This window comes from Pelodiscus sinensis, chromosome 29 (assembly GCF_052426305.1).
Source record: "Pelodiscus sinensis isolate ZL-2025 chromosome 29, ASM5242630v1, whole genome shotgun sequence".
In the NCBI taxonomy this organism is placed as follows: domain Eukaryota; kingdom Metazoa; phylum Chordata; order Testudines; family Trionychidae; genus Pelodiscus; species Pelodiscus sinensis.
In genome coordinates, this window is record NC_143080.1 from 17,549,848 (window position 1) to 17,568,370 (window position 18,523).

Below are 18,523 nucleotides of genomic sequence, written 5' to 3' on the forward strand. Positions count from 1 at the left end.
GGACATTAGGAAAAAATTCCTAACTGTCAGGGTGGTCAAATATTGGAATAAATTGCCAAGGGAGGTGGTGGAATCTCCCTCTCTGGAGATATTTAAGAACAGGTTAGATAGACATCTGTCAGGGATGGTGTAGACAGAGCTTGGTCCTGCCTTGAGGGCGGGGGGCTGGACTCGATGACCTCTCGAGGTCCCTTCCAGTCGTATTATTCTATGATTCTATGATTCTATAACAGCGCGTGGATAGAGATTCAAGGCCTCCTTTCTCTCCGCGGTCCTGTAGTGGCAGCGGGAGGGGGTGGCCGATGGTGGGAGGCTGCGGTGCGATGGTGGGAGGAGAAGCGATGCCGCGTCCTTGTGGACTGAAACGCTAAGTTGTTTGGTTGGTTTTCCCCCTCTGCTGTGTTCGGTAGCGAGCGATAAGAAGTCAACCCTCCCGGTGTCCTCCCGTCTGGGGATGGAACGGAAACGAGAACAGCGAGCTCGGGAGCTTGGTCGAAGCGAGGCGAGAACCATCCGTCTGGGAGCGGAGCAGCCGTCGCTGTCACGGAGATAAGTGTCGGGTCTGGAAATCTCTCGGCTTACGGCCCACTCGGGTCTAGGAAGGGAAGTCACGTTTGCTTAGACAGCGAGTCCGAGCGGAGGTTCTCGAGGAGGAAGACGCTCTCGGATTGTGTTGCTGGGTGGGGGGGTCTCTGGCGCAGCTCTCCGGGCACTGCTGGGGGGGAGGGTCTCTGGCTCCGCTCTCGGGTGATGCTGCTGGGGGGGGTCTCTGGCTCCGCTCTCGGGTGACGCTGCTGGGGGGGGTCTCTGCCGCCGCTCTCAGGTCGCGCTGCTGGGGGGGGTCTCTGCCGCCGCTCTCAGGTCGCGCTGCTGGGGGGGGTCTCTGTCGCATCTCTCGGGTCGCGCTGCTGGGGGGAGTCTCTGGCGCCGCTCTGGGGTTGCTCTGCTGGGGGGTTGTCTCTGGCGCCGCATTTGGGTGACGCTGCTGGGGGTGGGTGTATGGCGCCGCTTTCGGGTCCCGCAGTTGGGGGGGGGGGTCATCTGGCGCCGCTATCCGATTGTGTTGCTGGGGGGGGCTCTCTGGCGCCGCTCTCGGGTCGTGCTGTTGGGGGGTCTCTCCCGCCGCTCTCGGGTCGCGCTGCTGGGGGGGGGTCTCTGCCGCATCTCTCGGGTCACGCTGCTGGGAGGGTCTCTGGCTCCGCTCTCGAGTGATGCTCCTGGGGGGGGGAGGGTCATTGGCCCCGCTCTCGGGTCGCACTGCTTGGGAGGTCTCTGGCACCTCTTTTGGGTGATGCTGCTGGGGGGTGGTCTCTGGCACCGCTCTCGGGTCGACCTGCTGGGGCGGGGTCTCTGGCGCTGCTCTCGGGTGACGCTGCTGGGGGGGTGTCTCTGGCGCCGCATTCAGGTGAGGCTGCTGGGGGGGTGTCTGGTGCCGCTCTCGGGTGATGTGACTGAGGGAGGTCTCTGGCGCCTCTCTCTGGTCGCGCTGCTCGGGGGGGGGCGTCTCTGGCGCCACTCTCGTTTCGTGCTGCTGGGGGGGGCGTGTCTGGCGCCGCTCTCGGATCGCGCTGCTGGGGGGGGTCTTTGGTGTCGCTGTCAGGTGGTGCTGTTGGGGGGGGTCTCTGGTGTCACTCTCGAGTGATGCTGCTGGGGGGGTCTCTGGTTTTGCTCTCGGTTCGCACTGCTGGGGGGGGTCTGTGGCTCCCCTCTCGGGTTGCGCTGCTGGGGGGGGTCTCTGGTGCCGATCTCGGGTGATGCTGCTGCGGCGGGGTCTCTGACGCCGCTTTCGAGTGATGCTGCTGGGGGGGGGGTCTCTGGCGCCGCTTTCGGGTGATTCTGCTGCGGGGGGGTCTCTGGCTCCGCTCTCGGGTCGCACTGCTGGGGCAGGGGGTCTCTGGCGCCGCTCTCCGGTCGCGCTGCTGGGGGGGGGGTCTCTGTTGCCGCTCTCGGGTCGCACTGCGGGGGCGGGTCTCTGGCTTCGCTCTGGGGTCGCTCTGCTGGGGGGGAGACTCTGGCACCGATATCAGGTGATGCTGCTGGGGGTGTCTCTGGCGCCACTCTCGGGTGACGTTGTTTGGTGGGGGGCTATCTGGTGCCGCTCTTGAATCATCCTGCTGGGGGGGTGGTCTGCGTCCTACCAGCCTCCCTTCTTCCTTCCTTCCTTACCCACACACCTTCCTCGCACACCCCTCTCTCGCCAGGTCTGCGTCCTACGAGCCTCCCTTCTTCCTTCCTTCCTAACCCACACACCCTTCTCGCACACCCCTATCTCGCCAGGTCTGCGTCCTACCAGCCTCCCTTCTTCCTTCCTTCCTAACCCACACACCCTTCTCGCACACCCCTATCTCGCCAGGTCTGCGTCCTACCAGCCTTCCTTCTTCCTTCCTTCCTAACCCACACACCCTCCTCACACACCCCTCTGTCACCAGGTCTGCATCCTACCAGCCTCCCTTCTTCCTTCCTTCCTTCCTAACCCACACACCCTCCTCGCACACCCCTCTGTCACCAGGTCTGCATCCTACCAGCCTCCCTTCTTCCTTCCTTCCTTCCTAACCCACACACCCTCCTCGCACACCCCTCCCTCGCCAGGTCTGCGACCTACCAGCCTCCCTTCTTCCTTTCTTCCTAACCCACACACCCCTGTCTCACCGGGCCTGGGACCTGTCAGCCTCTTATTCTTTCTTTCACGCCCTCACGTTGCACTCCTACCTCCTCACTCCTCCTCCTTGCCAGCACTGCCAGCCTGCCATATCGTTCCCTAATCTGCTCCCTGCAATGGTTATCCCTCCATTCATGGGATCCCTTAACCCCCAGCTCTCCCTAATTCCAATTATTGTTCCCCATGTTGCATAAATTGCAAGGTTTCGTCCCCTTGGAGGCTAGTCTGATTTACCCCAAGAAGAGAGTCACACTTTCAGGCTGGGTCCAACTCAAGTTTATTGGTTGCAACCACGGTACGGCTAAGGAACTCAATGTTCAAATCAGAGCCGACCCCCAACATCTCATATGCAGGGGTTTTTATAGGGTTAACATCCTTCCTGGTTTAGGTGCCTTAACATGATAGGTTACTTCATTTTTGACGTTTAGCATTCCTATAGGTCAGGTTAATTTTCCAAACGAGGTTAAATACAGTGCCTACTTGCTGACTTTGCGGTTACAGCTGTATTACATTCATTCACTCTTGCTGAACAATGGGCAAGCCATACTTCCCTTTTCCCTTTCCTGCTTGAGCCGGTCACAAGTTTAAAGGATGTGGAATCTATCCATATCTCTACTTAACAGAAGACTGGTTTCACCTCCCCTCGTCTCCTTATTATAAGTTATTACCTGTGACAGGCCTTGACCTTTGTCATGTCTTACTCCTATACAAATAGCAAATATATCTAAGCATTAGCAATGTATGTATATTGTACGTGCCCCTCATAGGGGAATCAATGGCTCCGGGGGATTTGACTTCCCTTTTACACATCAATTCCCCCCTCAAGAGGCTTTCTCTTTCTTATACCTCATCAGTTTCTTCTTTGGCTAATCTTTGGTAATGTACAAGCATTTCACGGTTGACAGTAGTCAATACAGTGCGACATATAGAGGCAATTATACAAGGTATAAAACAGGGCATTAAGCATAATATAATCACAACAAAACAAAACTAAACAGGAATGTGTATCAACATAGCACAACAAGAGTTTTCCTCTTTTTCTTTGAAACAGTCGTGGTTCAGCATCATGCAGGGGAGAGGTTACTAGCACATCACCCTGTAATATTTCGATTCTTCTGGTGTCCAACAGGTGGGAAAGCAGGACCAGAAGAGAGAGGCTTATCAGCAGTCGGGGTAGGATCATTTTGCAATGGGAAGCATTGGCTAACAGTCAGTTCTTGGCACTTCACAGCGCTGATGGACATAAGAGTCTTTATTCTCTGAGCCAAAAGCCAGCTAGCTCTTTTGGAACCAAGGTTATTTCCTAGGAATAAAGCAAACCATAAAAACAATCCCACGCGGTTGCTTGATACCGGCCTTATCAAAGTGAGGCCTTTTTGGCATGTGGTTGCCAGGGGAACCAGGGTCGCAGTTACTGCTGTAGCATACGCTTCTCAGGCTGACTTAATGATTTGAGTTTGTCAGTCCTTAGCAAGATACCATGGACTGCCTCAGTTTACTCCTATAGTTCTTTTCTCTTGACTTTGGGGTTCTTCTTAATCTACTAGGTTAAATACAACAATTTAAGGGATTTTAATTTACTCTGGAAGTGCTGGTACAGCACTATCATTATTATAAATGTTAACATTTAAACTCTCTACATAATTTGGCAAACACTATTCAAATCCATCCCCAAGATATTTCGTCGCCTTACTGGCACTGCCCATGATTATAGGTTTGACCTCTACTGCCTGGTTGAGTGCTGCAGAGATAGGTGTTTGGCATGGTCCACGGTGTTTCCCTATCTGTGTGTACCTCAGACGGCTAGCCCCAATATATCTTTGGGCATTGGCCACCAACTTCTTGATCTTTGCCTGCAGGGCCAGTAAACCCTCCTCTTGGTACTTACTTCCGCCGTGCCACTCAGCATCTCATGTGTGGTTATCTCCACTACCAAAGTGCGATATGTCCACATTCTATTGACGGTTAGGCCGCTTGATGAGGGACCGTTATGCACACAGACGGATATACAGAGGGGCAGGATGGAGTGATCTGTCTGGGTAGTCAAACACCAGTAGGTACCGTTCATTTGGACCAGCTCGATGTTCATTTGTTTTTCTATGACAACCACATCAAGCCTAGGCAGATTCGTCATGATGTTAAATGGGCAGGTACATAAAATTTCCTTATCAAAGTGGGTACAACAATCCCTGGGTATAGGGAGGCTCCCACACCTTCAGAATAAGCAATGCCTTCTATTCTATCTATATGCCCTTGCTTTGGTACAGGCAGGGAGGTTACCATTCTGATCTGATCTGAGTGAGGAATCCTCAGAGGGACCAAAAACAAATGGTTGTACTATGCCCTGTCCAGGTGGGCCTTTGGGTCCTCATGGATTCTCTCTTTCCCTACTCCAATGGGTAGGCACAGGGGAGATTGGGGACTCACCACCATAAGAACTAAGTGGTAGTGGCTAAAGCTTACCTTATTCTTCAGTACTGGCCTTCTAATTTCTTTATTTTACTTCTAATCCAATTAGCTTCTGGTCCAAACATCAGGTTAGGTCTACAGAGCTGAACAGATCCTTCAAACTATTTAGGATCAATTGATTAGCTTGGCTGGTGTGTAGGCCTTTATGGGCACTGGATATTACTGCATTTACAAGTCTGGATTCTCATACAATTTCTGGGCTATGACATAAGTGTTGCTGATAGGGTTACCAGGCTCAAACCAATCTGCGATGGTATCTGCTAAGCCTTGTCATTGCCTAATCAGGCATTTGCCAATTTGATTAACCAGTCTAGCACACAACTGGTCTGTACCAGTGTGGAACATCATCAAGGTAAGGACCAGTGACAGTTGTCCTTGTTCTGGAACAGGGGCCTGTTCAGGGCATGGTGCACAACTGGGAGGCTCCATTTTGTCCTTAAAGTCCTGGTTGATGATATCCAAATGAGGGCAAGTTAGCAATGGCCATTAAAGCAAAACTAGTCTGGTGGGAAGGAGCTAGTCCTGTCTCCCATCCTTCTGTTCACGTGATGTACTCCTTGCTTCCTTCCAGTTCTTTTTGTTCACCTGTGGAGACATTGTTAACATTCTCCTAGCCTAAACAATTTTCTATTCACAACATTTGCAATACGTATTACAATTAAGACACACAAGACAAACTTGGACAGAACACAAACACATGTCATGACACAGAACCATGGCATTTTGTTGTTGTTTTTCTTCAACTGGCGCCAGCGCTTTCTGATGATCTGAAAGACAAGAAAACATTTCTCCCCCCCCATCGGGGTGGCCTATTATAACTTAAAATACTGCCTAAGATCTGCTAGGGGAACAGGTTACAGCTAGTTCCTTACCATTTTCATGTGCGAGTGAGCTGCAACTTTCTGAGAACAAGAGCGCTTCATCGGTACTCGTGACCTTCCACTCCCTTGAATTACCTTAGAGTTACTAGCCCTCCCCAACAGTGGCATGGTTCTGTTTCCCTCTCGTATTGCAGACCGGGCTCTTTTTTTTTTTTTTTTCCTTATGATCTGTCTTGATCCTGCTAAATGACTTTTCTTAATTACACAGATTTGTCTAGCATTAATTTGGTAAGGAGAGTGGGCTTTCTAGTTAGCCCCCACACTTCCTAATTCTTTTCAGTATATGATTTTCATAACATCCAGGCTGCAACAGTTGAGTTATGCTGCTGGCTCTGGGGTGAATCACTTGCTCATGTTCTATAAGGAGATTTATGTTGCAGAATGTGTCTCCTTGTTAGGGCAGATTTAGTTTTTAGTGATTACATCTTCACATTCAATTTCTACTGGTTGACTTTTGGGTGGCTTTTAAGTTACCTTCCCCCACGCCCTCAAGCCAATTATAACGGCGTGTGAGGGAAAGGTTTTAACTGTTTGTTATGTTTTTTCCTCTGGATGTGGCCCCCACTCATATGTTGTGAAACATCTTTGGGTTGCCTGCGTTTCTAGCCGTAGAGGCTGTCATTATCTATTTGCTAAGAAGGGCTTGAGAATTTCCTGAAGTTGCTTGGATTCGATCCTTGCTCAAAGCCCGCATTCCCTTTTCAATCTCATAGCTTAGGAAGGTGCATATTTGGGCCTTCTCTTGTGAAACTTTATATCCCTTCTTCCCTAGGGCATTCAACAGGGGCTCCGTTGCCCTTTTTCCCTTTTGCATATCAGGACTGGTAATCAACAAATCATCAATATACTGGAGGAGAGCTACCTCAGGGTGCTGCCCCCTCCAGTCTTCTAAGTCTTTTTGCAATGTCGTCCCAAAAATATGGGGGGATGACACAAAACCCTGGGGCAACACAGTCCACAACAGCTGGGTTTTGTGATGGGTGTCCGGGTCTTCCCATTCAAAAGCAAATAATTTCCAACTATCTTTGTGTAAAGGTATAGAAAAGAAAGCATCTTTCAAGTCTAATACCATAAACACTGTTGTGTCTGCTGGAATTTGTGTTAAGATAGTGTGTGGGTTGGGGACCATAGGATGGTCTACAAGAACTTTCTTATTTATTGCCCGTAAGTCTTGCACGAGTTTATAAGAGACGCTATCCGGTTTTGGCATCCCTAAAATAGGGGTGTTGAAGGGAGAGGAACTTTTTACTACCTAGCCATATCTTTTGAATTGTTCGATTAATGGCTTTAAGCCTATCCAGGTGGCTCTTTTTTCTCTCAGGGGATATGGCTTTACACCCACAGAGCCTTCTCCTTCAATGAGAGGAATTCTTACTGGAGTCACAAACTTTGCTCGGGCAGGGGTCTCATCTGCCTAAACACATGGATTGACTCCTTCTAAGACCTCAGTCCCTTTTGTCTCTAACAGCATCTCAGCTGCACAGAGGGCCATCTGGTAATTTGAGCCCTGTTTCACTGGCAGCTGCACTACATTCTGATCACTACGGAAGAAAATTTTAGCTTGCAGCTTAATTAGCATATCTCGCCCTAGCAGGGCAACTGGGCATGCAGATGAAACAACAAAGGCATGCTCTACCATAATTTTTTTCTAATCTTCGTGAGGAGGGGTCTACATACGGGTAGCCTGCTTCTCTTTCCCTCAGTTCCTTCTATCGTCACATGCTTTCCACTTTCTTTAGCTGAAGGGGGTTTTATGGGGATCATAGAGAACGTGGCTCCAATATCCACCAGAGCCTCATAGTCCCTGCCACCCACCCTTATTTTTACCATGGGATCCTTTCGAGCTTTAGCTCGTAGGGTGGTGGCCTTAGATTCCCGTCCCCTTCAACTAGATTCTTCTCCGGAGGATTCTGCCCGCATCTGGCGGTTCTCCGGTTGTCTTTTCTTCCCCTTTGCCTTCAATTTTTGGGCAGTCTCTCTTCCAATGTCCTTTTTCCCCATCAGTGCACACATTCATCAACTGCTACCCGTCCCTTTCCTTTCTGAGGGGGCCCCTTATGGTCCGGCCTCTGGTTGCTGGAGAGTGCTGCAGCCAGCACTGCCATCTGCTTCTGCGCTCTCTTATCTTCCCTCCTCTATTACTTCTCTAAGGGGGTACTGATGGTATGATGATCCCGGATCTGATGGGCCTTTTCGCAAGAAGTATTTTTTTTTTTTTTTGCCCGAATGGAGTAGTCCACCCTGTTGGTTCAGCCCCCCTCACTTCAGCCTCTGCAGGGGGGGCTGAAGTGAATCCAGGACCAGCAGGAGTCTGATAAGGGGGGAGTAACTTTTCAGATGTAAGTTCACTTATGATTTCAGAGTTACTGTTTCCTCCTGAAGTGGCAGGAGAGGAACAATTCTTATTCTCTCTAATAGGGCTAGACCCTCCTGAAGAAGAAGGGGGTTTCCTCTTCTTTCCATAGGACTCAAATTCCTCATCACTAGAGGGAGCCAGTATTTCAGGGCTTTTACCTCCCAAGGTCTTTGCCTTTGCAGCCATGACCTTACACACACCCATACTACATTTTAATATCCATTTTGGTCGATCCTGGACGTGGAATAACCAACAATCAATATATGGGAAGTGATCCCACTGTCCGTCCCGCGTCACAACTCTATGTGTTAGGGATACCAGGGTTACATCAAAGGAGCCCGTATCTGGCCATCCAACACCAAAAGTAGGCCACTCAAGTTGACAAAATTTAATTAACTCATCTTTTGCCATTTTTACTCTATAGTCACTTTTAAAATTACTAAAATTCCGTAACATGCATCCCAATGGGGTTGGGGAGTTTTCTATCCGGGAGCTTCCCGAACCCATATCTATCTATTTATATATATTGCGCGCACACACACACACACAGTCAACAAGCTTTTATCGCGGCTCCGTGTGTCGATGGAATGACACCACACCAGCTTTTAGCGTCCGAACTCAGAGAGGGGTCCAGCGCTTGGCTGCCTCACTAGAGACACCGGTGTGCCCTTGTGGAGCCGTGACACTTAAGACGGGCCTATCAAACAGTAACAAATATAGACAAACAGGGGGCTTAGAGACTCGCTGGGTCACGAGGTTCAGCTGACCCCCCTTGCAATCAAGAAATCCTGGTCATCGGGTTTCCCCTTGCAGGATTCTTGGGGCGGCTGGAGTCAGCTTAAGTCTCAGACCTGGTCAGCAACAGTCATGCTTACACACAAACCTGTGGTTTCACAATTTAGGTTTCCAACAAATCATTTAAAACAAAGAACAAGAGTACTCCTACTAAAAACAAAAGCAATCCACTGGAGTTTTCCTAACTCCTCATAACTTCCCCACGCAACCCACGGGTTCATGGTGTTCCTTCTGGGGCTTACAGAGGTTTCTACCATTTTGGGAGCGACCCAATTCCACAATATTGTGTTCTTTCCAATGTTCAGACCTATGTGCTGAACGCAACGCCCCCGGGGGACAAACAAATACTCAGACCTATATGCTGAGTGCAAACTTACAGATCAATATCTGCTAGAACACAGGAATAGGTATACTCACTCCGTCTATACCCCGGCGCCTTCCTCTTTTCTTCGGACCTGACAGCCTCGTGTGACTCATTCAATAGAGACTCCTTTAACTTTCCGGATGTCCCGACTCACGCTTTCGGTGCCGTGACGGACTCAAACAGTCCGGTGCGCACTTCACGGTCACCTACGGCGAATCTTGTCGTCCGACTCCGGAGTAGTCCAAGGGATGTCCCATCTGGGTCGCCAATTTGTTGCATAAATTGCAAGGTTTCGTCCCCTTGGAGGCTAGTCTGATTTACCCCAAGAAGAGAGTCACACTTTCAGGCTGGGTCCAACTCAAGTTTATTGGTTGCAACCACGGTACGGCTAAGGAACTCAATGTTCAAATCAGAGCCGACCCCCAACATCTCATATGCAGGGGTTTTTATAGGGTTAACATCCTTCCTGGTTTAGGTGCCTTAACATGATAGGTTACTTCATTTTTGACGTTTAGCATTCCTATAGGTCAGGTTAATTTTCCAAACGAGGTTAAATACAGTGCCTACTTGCTGACTTTGCGGTTACAGCTGTATTACATTCATTCACTCTTGCTGAACAATGGGCAAGCCATACTTCCCTTTTCCCTTTCCTGCTTGAGCCGGTCACAAGTTAAAGGATGTGGAATCTATCCATATCTCTACTTAACAGAAGACTGGTTTCACCTCCCCTCATCTCCTTATTATAAGTTATTACCTGTGACAGGCCTTGACCTTTGTCATGTCTTACTCCTATACAAATAGCAAATATATCTAAGCATTAGCAATGTATGTATATTGTATGTGCCCCTCATAGGGGAATCAATGGCTCCGGGGGATTTGACTTCCCTTTTACACATCACCCATGAACTTGCTGAGTTGGCTTTGCCTGCCACCCTGGGGTCCTCAAACACTCCTCCATGCTCTCCTCCATCTCTGGAGCCTCTAAATCCCCCAAACTCTGTGCCCCTGGGATCCTTAGATCTCTCCCCTCCACAGTGCAGCCCCCAATACCATGTATTCAAAACAGTCATACTTACGTAGAGACCAAAATAGGAAATGAACTTCTCCACTGATCACCCCTTTGAGACTCTATTCTTCGCAGTGCTGCTGTCTCCCTCCACAGGACATGGGAAGGTCTGCTGGGTGAACATCTCCACAGATGTGGTCTTGGGAGCCTTCAAAAAAGTAGGGGACAACTGACGGTTTCATCACAGGCCATGAGCTTCCTTTTGGGTACGAATAATTCTGCTGGGTCTGCTCTGTAAGGAAACTATTTGGATGTTGGCTCAAAGCGCTCTTCTCCACTCGTATTTCTGCAGTGCCAGTGGGAGGGTAGAAGCCAGAGGCATACTTTATATGTGAGAAGCGGTTACGTGACATTACGGACTGAGATGCCAACGTGTTCACTTTTCCTAAAGTGCTGGATTCAGAACCAGGGGAAAAAGTCAACTATTGGAGACTCCTCCAGTTCTGCGATGAACAGAGAGAGAAAACGAGACTATGAGCAAAATTACTGCAAGTCAAGAGCTGTTCCAGGTGAGCATCTCCATGGGTTAAGGGCTCAGGAGCTAACAGGAATTCTGCAGGTACGCCAGTCACGCCAGGGAGAGCGGTGGTGTGTCCTGGCTGTGTCCTGGCTGACTGACTCAGTGTCCTTGTAGTGGGCCAGATACAGAGGGCAGAGGGGGGGAAAGGGCTAAAGGATAGAATTCCCGCAGTTAGGGACTGTAGTGAGTGGGAGCTCACGCTGGGTTTTTATTGTTCCGCGCTTGCAGAGGAATCAGTGCAGGGCCATGGCCAGAGAAGAAACCGTCCGAGATGGACTTGAGCTTCCTGGGCGTGATTCTCGGGACACGTGAAGGGTCTTCAGCCTTTGGCCTTCCCATGGCTCTGTGTGAGTAAGAGATGCGTGCTTTGAAATCTTCAAGCGTCCTGGCAGTAGGTTTCTTCTGAGGCAGAGAGCTTCCTGCTGGGGCACGGAGCCTGGTGGCTTGGGGACTGGTGAAGGGGCAGTAGGCGGTTCAACAGCGCGTGGATAGAGATTCAAGGCCTCCTTTCTCTCCGCGGTCCTGTAGTGGCAGCGGGAGGGGGTGGCCGATGGTGGGAGGCTGCGGTGCGATGGTGGGAGGAGAAGCGATGCCGCGTCCTTGTGGACTGAAACGCTAAGTTGTTTGGTTGGTTTTCCCCCTCTGCTGTGTTCGGTAGCGAGCGATAAGAAGTCAACCCTCCCGGTGTCCTCCCGTCTGGGGATGGAACGGAAACGAGAACAGCGAGCTCGGGAGCTTGGTCGAAGCGAGGCGAGAACCATCCGTCTGGGAGCGGAGCAGCCGTCGCTGTCACGGAGATAAGTGTCGGGTCTGGAAATCTCTCGGCTTACGGCCCACTCGGGTCTAGGAAGGGAAGTCACGTTTGCTTAGACAGCGAGTCCGAGCGGAGGTTCTCGAGGAGGAAGACGCTCTCGGATTGTGTTGCTGGGTGGGGGGGTCTCTGGCGCAGCTCTCCGGGCACTGCTGGGGGGGAGGGTCTCTGGCTCCGCTCTCGGGTGATGCTGCTGGGGGGGGTCTCTGGCTCCGCTCTCGGGTGACGCTGCTGGGGGGGGGTCATCTGGCGCCGCTATCCGATTGTGTTGCTGGGGGGGCTCTCTGGCGCCGCTCTCGGGTCGTGCTGTTGGGGGGTCTCTCCCGCCGCTCTCGGGTCACGCTGCTGGGGGGGGGTCTCTGCCGCATCTCTCGGGTCACGCTGCTGGGAGGGTCTCTGGCTCCGCTCTCGAGTGATGCTCCTGGGGGGGGGAGGGTCATTGGCCCCGCTCTCGGGTCGCACTGCTTGGGAGGTCTCTGGCGCCTCTTTTGGGTGATGCTGCTGGGGGGGTCTCTGGCACCGCTCTCCGGTCGCGCTCCTGGGGGGGGTGTCACGTTGCTGAATTGGAGGGAAGCAGCCAGATCGCTGCTGCACCCCTGGGTGGGGGTGTTGGCCCCAGAAATTGGTATGGGGGGATTGAATGGGGATTGAATTGTTTGTTGATCTTATGTACGCTATTTATGTGAATGTATAATGTCTGTGTGTGTAGGTAGGAATCTGTAATATGTGTGGAAGCTGAATATTTCTGTGAATGTGGTTGAGCATTGCTATGGACAGGCTGGGTAGCAAAGCCCTGTGGAACAATGGCCCTTGATGGCCCAAAGACACACCTAAAGCAGGAGGGCGGAGACCCATGGGCTGCCAGCAGAGATTGGCCTCTGACCAGGTGACTTGCTGCAGACTAGAAGAGGCCAGGAAGGAGTATAAAGAGGCCATGTGGTCGATGCCATTTGGTTCTCAGCTCAGCACTTCATCCCAGAGGCAGCACTGCAGGGATTGAAGAGCCCGGAAGACCTGGGAACCCATCCTGATCGTAGGATGTGCAATAAGGACGTTTAACCAGCAGCTGCAACATCTCTGCTAGCGCCTGCATCGAGAACTGGGAGATTCGGTGCATGTAACGTACTGTACTTTAGTAACCTTACTCTCAGGCTTTTCTTTCTTGTGTTAATAAACCTTTAGATATAGATTCTAAAGGATTGGCCCAGCGTGATTTGTGGGTAAGGTCCAGAGGGTAAATTGACCAGGGATCTGTGGCTGGTTTCTTGGAACCGGACAGAACTTGTTCGGGGTAGGTGGGATTGGGTGCTAGGACCCCCCACCTGTGTATAGGCCCGGGGCCATCTGGGGCACGGATATTGCTGGGGTGTCGGAGGGGTTTTGCTCGGGAGGCTTCAGGCAGGCTGCTGAAGCGCTCTGTGAGACTGGTTTGTGGCCTGTTTGGAGAGGTCGCCAGTCAGGGGGACTGTAAAGAGCCCCGGATTTGAGCAATTCGCCCTGAGCGGACGCCCTAAGCTGTGCCCAGACACGGCCAGGTCCGTCACAGTGGCGTAGTCGGCAGGATCCACAGATCTTGGTCAATTGAGCTTTGGGATCAGGACCCCACGCTGTCTAAATTTGATTTTTGGTGTTGAGAGTTTGGTTGATTAAAGAGCCGCTGCGATGATCCCGGAATTATATGAGAGTCTGAGCAAAAGTGCTCTGAAGGATTTGTGCTTGGGGAGAGGCATTGCCTTTAGGAAAAGGGCCTCTAAACTAGATCTGGTAGTGTTGTTATTAACCAGAGATGTGGATGAAAAGGAGCAGAAGCAAGCCAAGGAGGCTGCTGAAAGAAGGCGGAAGGCAGATGAAGAAATTGCTAAGGGAAAGCAGGAGATGGATCTGGAACTTGAGATGAGAAAAGCAGAACATGCAGAGAGAATGGCAGAGCATGCAAAGAAGATGGCCCTAGCCAAGGAGGAAAATGCTAGACTTGACCTCCAGCTTAAGAGACTTAAAGAACAAGAGAGACTGTATTCTCCTGAAGGTTCAATGTATAACTCTGTGGGTATGGGGTGTGCTTATGATATGGCAGACGTATTTTGCCCAGCTGATGTGATGACCCAACCCCAAAGCATGTGTGAATGCAAACCTTTTGTGTTACCTGTAGCTAACAGGGAGGTTTGGGAAGGGGGTGCATGTGGGTATGAAAAGTTTCCTGGAGCTGGTCAGTCTCCCTGTAACCGAGGGGAAAGTGTCTCTATATGTGAGCCTGTGGGTGAGGGCCCGTCTGATGCCTCAGAGGTGAGGCTGGAATCAGAACCAGGGCAGGAAGAGCCCAGAAGTCAGGGAAATGTTTCTCTGGGGCAGCCTGGAGTGGCTGGCCAGAGTGAAGTTTTAGTTGAGGTGTTGGTGGCTGGTGAGGTTTGTGGAATTGAACCTGCACAAGCTGAAATTGAGTCGTGTGAAGCACAGTGTGTGCAAGCTGGCAATTTGGCTGGTGGAAGTAGCAGTGGGGCAGTAAAGGAATCTGTCCCCGTGGCTAGCTGTATGCCTGAAATTAGCCAGGAGTGTGGGGACAAGGGAGAAACTGTCTCTGGTTGTCTGTCTGTGTGTGGGGAAGAGTTTCTTCCTTTGTCTGAGGAAGATGCTCCACAGCCTGTGAAGGCTGAGAGCAGTGTTGTTGTCCCAGAGTTGGGTCTGGATATGGCTAAGGCCCAGGAAGGGGGTGGCCCAAGGTTTGTGTCTGCTGGGGAGAGGGATGAGGTGACTCAGGTAGAGACAGTCAGTGTTTTACCAGAACCCCAGAGATCAGACAGTGGTGACCCTGATATTGTGCCTGATGCTGCTGTGTTGCTGGCAGAGGGGGGAGCTACTCGGTGGGAGCAGGGAGACCCCTTAGCTCGGGCACAAGGAGAGAATGAGGGTGTGTTAACTCTGGTGCCTAATGATGGTGTGGACGTTTACAGCCATCTAGAGAGCTGCACAGGGAGTGAAGATGCCTCTGACCCTGTCTCTTGTGAGTCTGTCTATGTGCCTGAGAGGGGATTATCTGTGAATCCACCTGAGGGGCCAGAGATGACTCAGGGAGTAAGGGAAGTGCAGGAGGAATTGGTTGGGGCTCAGCAGGGCAATGCTACTGCAGAGTCAGGGAAGGGTGAACTGCTGCTTAAGGAAGCTCATAGGGAGGAGAGTCCTGGCAGTGCTTGTAGCAAGCAGTTTGCTGTGACTGAGAGAGGTGAGAATGCCTGGCTTGGAGAAGGCATTCAGGAGAAAGCTCTGCCTGTAAAAGGCAGCAGCTTCTTGTGTGAGGCACTTGTTTTGGTGCCTGACAGACAGAACTTGTCTGTTAACAGTGACTCCACTGACTTGGGTTTAGGGAAACCCAGTGTGGATGGTGGTGGAGAGGTCTCGGAGGGACTGAGGGTTGTTCCAGATGAGGCAAGAACATCCAGAGAACTGGAGCAGGCTGCTAACCCAGTGACTGTGTGTGACCAGCTTGCTGGGAAGTCAGTGTGTGTGGGACAGGATTGTTCCCAGGTGAATGAGGAGAGTGGGAAGTTAGTGTCTCAGATTCAGGAGAAGGGCTGGGTAGCTAAGTATGCAGAGCAGAACAGCTGTGTGGTCACTCTCCCTAGGATGCAGGAGATGGCAGTTACGCTCCCATCTCTGGACACTGTGGACACTCATACTCAATCAGGGAGGTGGATATCTGGTTCCATGTGGAACCAGAGGTTGGAGATGGACAGAGGAGAGACTTGGGAGTCTACAGCTTACTGCTGTTACCCCACTGAGTGGGGGAAAGGGGAAAATTCCAGGGCCATTGTGAGCCAGGGAGTCACGCCCAGCCAGCCCATTGTCTTGGTCAGGCCAGAGGTTTCAGGCCTGGAGCCCAGAGGACAAGGGGGAGGGACAGGACTTGTTTTGGCCAAGAAGATTTGCAGTTTAAACCTGAAGGGCCAAAACTGCAATGGTGTGGGGCCAGAGAAGGGGCCTGACGGAGAATTTCAGTATACACCTGATGTAGGATTGTTCTTGTTACTGATGTTAATTCTTGTAACCAATGTATTATTGTTGCAGAGAATTGTAACGGTATACAGTGTGCATGAGCTTATGGAAATACCATGTAATCTGTATGGAGATGTACCAAACGACAGACGGTATGTAAGGGGACATTGTGATGTTGCTATTTCGTGGTTAACACTTGTAACTGGGCTTGGAACTTCTTACAGTACAAAAAGGGTTCCAGCCAGAAGGTCCTGTGTAAGAAGGGAAACTGAGGCACACCACCATTTTGTTGGGGGAGGCCTGTGATGCCCTCAGTGATGTTACTGGCATCACTTCCTGCATCAATTTTGCGTTGGGGGTGTCACGTTGCTGAATTGGAGGGAAGCAGCCAGATCGCTGCTGCACCCCTGGGTGGGGGTGTTGGCCCCAGAAATTGGTATGGGGGGATTGAATGGGGATTGAATTGTTTGTTGATCTTATGTACGCTATTTATGTGAATGTATAATGTCTGTGTGTGTAGGTAGGAATCTGTAATATGTGTGGAAGCTGAATATTTCTGTGAATGTGGTTGAGCATTGCTATGGACAGGCTGGGTAGCAAAGCCCTGTGGAACAATGGCCCTTGATGGCCCAAAGACACACCTAAAGCAGGAGGGCGGAGACCCATGGGCTGCCAGCAGAGATTGGCCTCTGACCAGGTGACTTGCTGCAGACTAGAAGAGGCCAGGAAGGAGTATAAAGAGGCCATGTGGTCGATGCCATTTGGTTCTCAGCTCAGCACTTCATCCCAGAGGCAGCACTGCAGGGATTGAAGAGCCCGGAAGACCTGGGAACCCATCCTGATCGTAGGATGTGCAATAAGGACGTTTAACCAGCAGCTGCAACATCTCTGCTAGCGCCTGCATCGAGAACTGGGAGATTCGGTGCATGTAACGTACTGTACTTTAGTAACCTTACTCTCAGGCTTTTCTTTCTTGTGTTAATAAACCTTTAGATATAGATTCTAAAGGATTGGCCCAGCGTGATTTGTGGGTAAGGTCCAGAGGGTAAATTGACCAGGGATCTGTGGCTGGTTTCTTGGAACCGGACAGAACTTGTTCGGGGTAGGTGGGATTGGGTGCTAGGACCCCCCACCTGTGTATAGGCCCGGGGCCATCTGGGGCACGGATATTGCTGGGGTGTCGGAGGGGTTTTGCTCGGGAGGCTTCAGGCAGGCTGCTGAAGCGCTCTGTGAGACTGGTTTGTGGCCTGTTTGGAGAGGTCGCCAGTCAGGGGGACTGTAAAGAGCCCCGGATTTGAGCAATTCGCCCTGAGCGGACGCCCTAAGCTGTGCCCAGACACGGCCCGGTCCGTCACAGGGGGTCTCTGTCGCCGCTCTCGGGTTGCGCTGCTGGGGGCAGAGGTCTCTGTTGCCGCTCTCGGGTAACGCTGCTGGGGTGGTCTCTGGCACCGCTCTCGGGTCGTGCTGCTGAGGGGGTTCTCTGGCACCGCTCTCAGGTCACGCTGCTGGGGGGAGACTGGCGCCGATCTCGGGTGATGCTGCTGCGGGGGGTGTGTCTCTGGCGCCGCTCTCGGATTGTGTTGCTTGGGGGGGTATCTGGCGCTGAACTCCGGGCACTGCTGGGGGGGAAGGGTCTCTGGCTCTGCTCTCGGGCCCCACAGCTGGGGGGTCTTTGGCTCCGCTCTCGGGTGATGCTGGTGGGGGGGGTGTCTCTGGTGCCTCTCTCTGGTCGTGCTGCTGGGTGCTGGGGGTCTCTGGCACTGCATTCAGGTGACGCTGCTGGGGGCGGTCTCTGGCTCCACTCTCGGGTTGCACTGCTGGGTGGTGGTCTCTGGCGCCGCCATCGGATTGTGTTGCTGGGGGGGGGGTCTCTGGCGCTGATCTCCGGGCACTGCTGGGGGGGAGGGTCTCCGCTACTGGGGGAGGGGGCTCTGGTGCTGCTCTTGGGTCTCGCTGCTGGGGGGGGTCTCTGGCTCCTCTCTCGGGTCTCGCTGCTGGGGGGGGTCTCTGGCTCCTCTCTCGGGTCTCACTGCTGGGGGGGTCTCTGGCGCCGCATTCGGGTGATGCTGGGGGGGAGGGTCTCTGGCTCTGCTCTCCGGTGATGCTGGGGGGGAGGGTCTCTGGCTCCGCTCTCAGGTTGTCCTGCTGTGGGGGGGTCTCTGGCGCCAATCTTCTGGCACTGCTGGGGGGGGAGCGTCTCCGCTACTGGGGGAGGGGGCTCTGGTGCCGCTCTCGGGTCTTGCTGCTGGGGGGGGGGCTCTGGCTCCGCTCTCAGGTCGTGCTGCTGGGGGGAGGGTCTCTGGCTCCGTTCTCGGGTGATGCTGGGGGGGGGATCTCTGGCACCGCTCTCGGATTGCGCTGTTGGGGGGGGTCTCTGCCCCCGCTCTCGGATCGAGCTGCTGGGGGGAGGTCTTTGGTTCCGCTCTCGGGTGATGCTGGGGGGGGGATCTCTGGCACCGCTCTCGGATTGCGCTGCAGGGGGGGGTCTCTGCCCCCGCTCTCGGATCGAGCTGCTGGGGGGGGGTCTTTGGTTCTGCTCTCGGGTCGCTATGCTGGGGGGGGGTCTCTGGTGCCGCTCTCGGGTTGCGCTGCTGGGGGGGGTCTCTGGTGCCGCT

At 52.5% G+C, this 18,523-nt stretch overlaps 1 long non-coding RNA gene across 1 annotated transcript; it reads left to right on the forward strand.

Moving 5' to 3' along the window:
• The first annotated feature begins 10,428 nt into the window (after positions 1–10,428).
• On the forward strand, positions 10,429–11,450 carry LOC142825988 (uncharacterized). Its single transcript, XR_012900284.2, has 3 exons — positions 10,429–10,796; positions 10,883–11,099; positions 11,339–11,450. It is a non-coding gene; the product is annotated as an uncharacterized LOC142825988 (long non-coding RNA).
• The last annotated feature ends 7,073 nt before the right edge of the window (positions 11,451–18,523 follow it).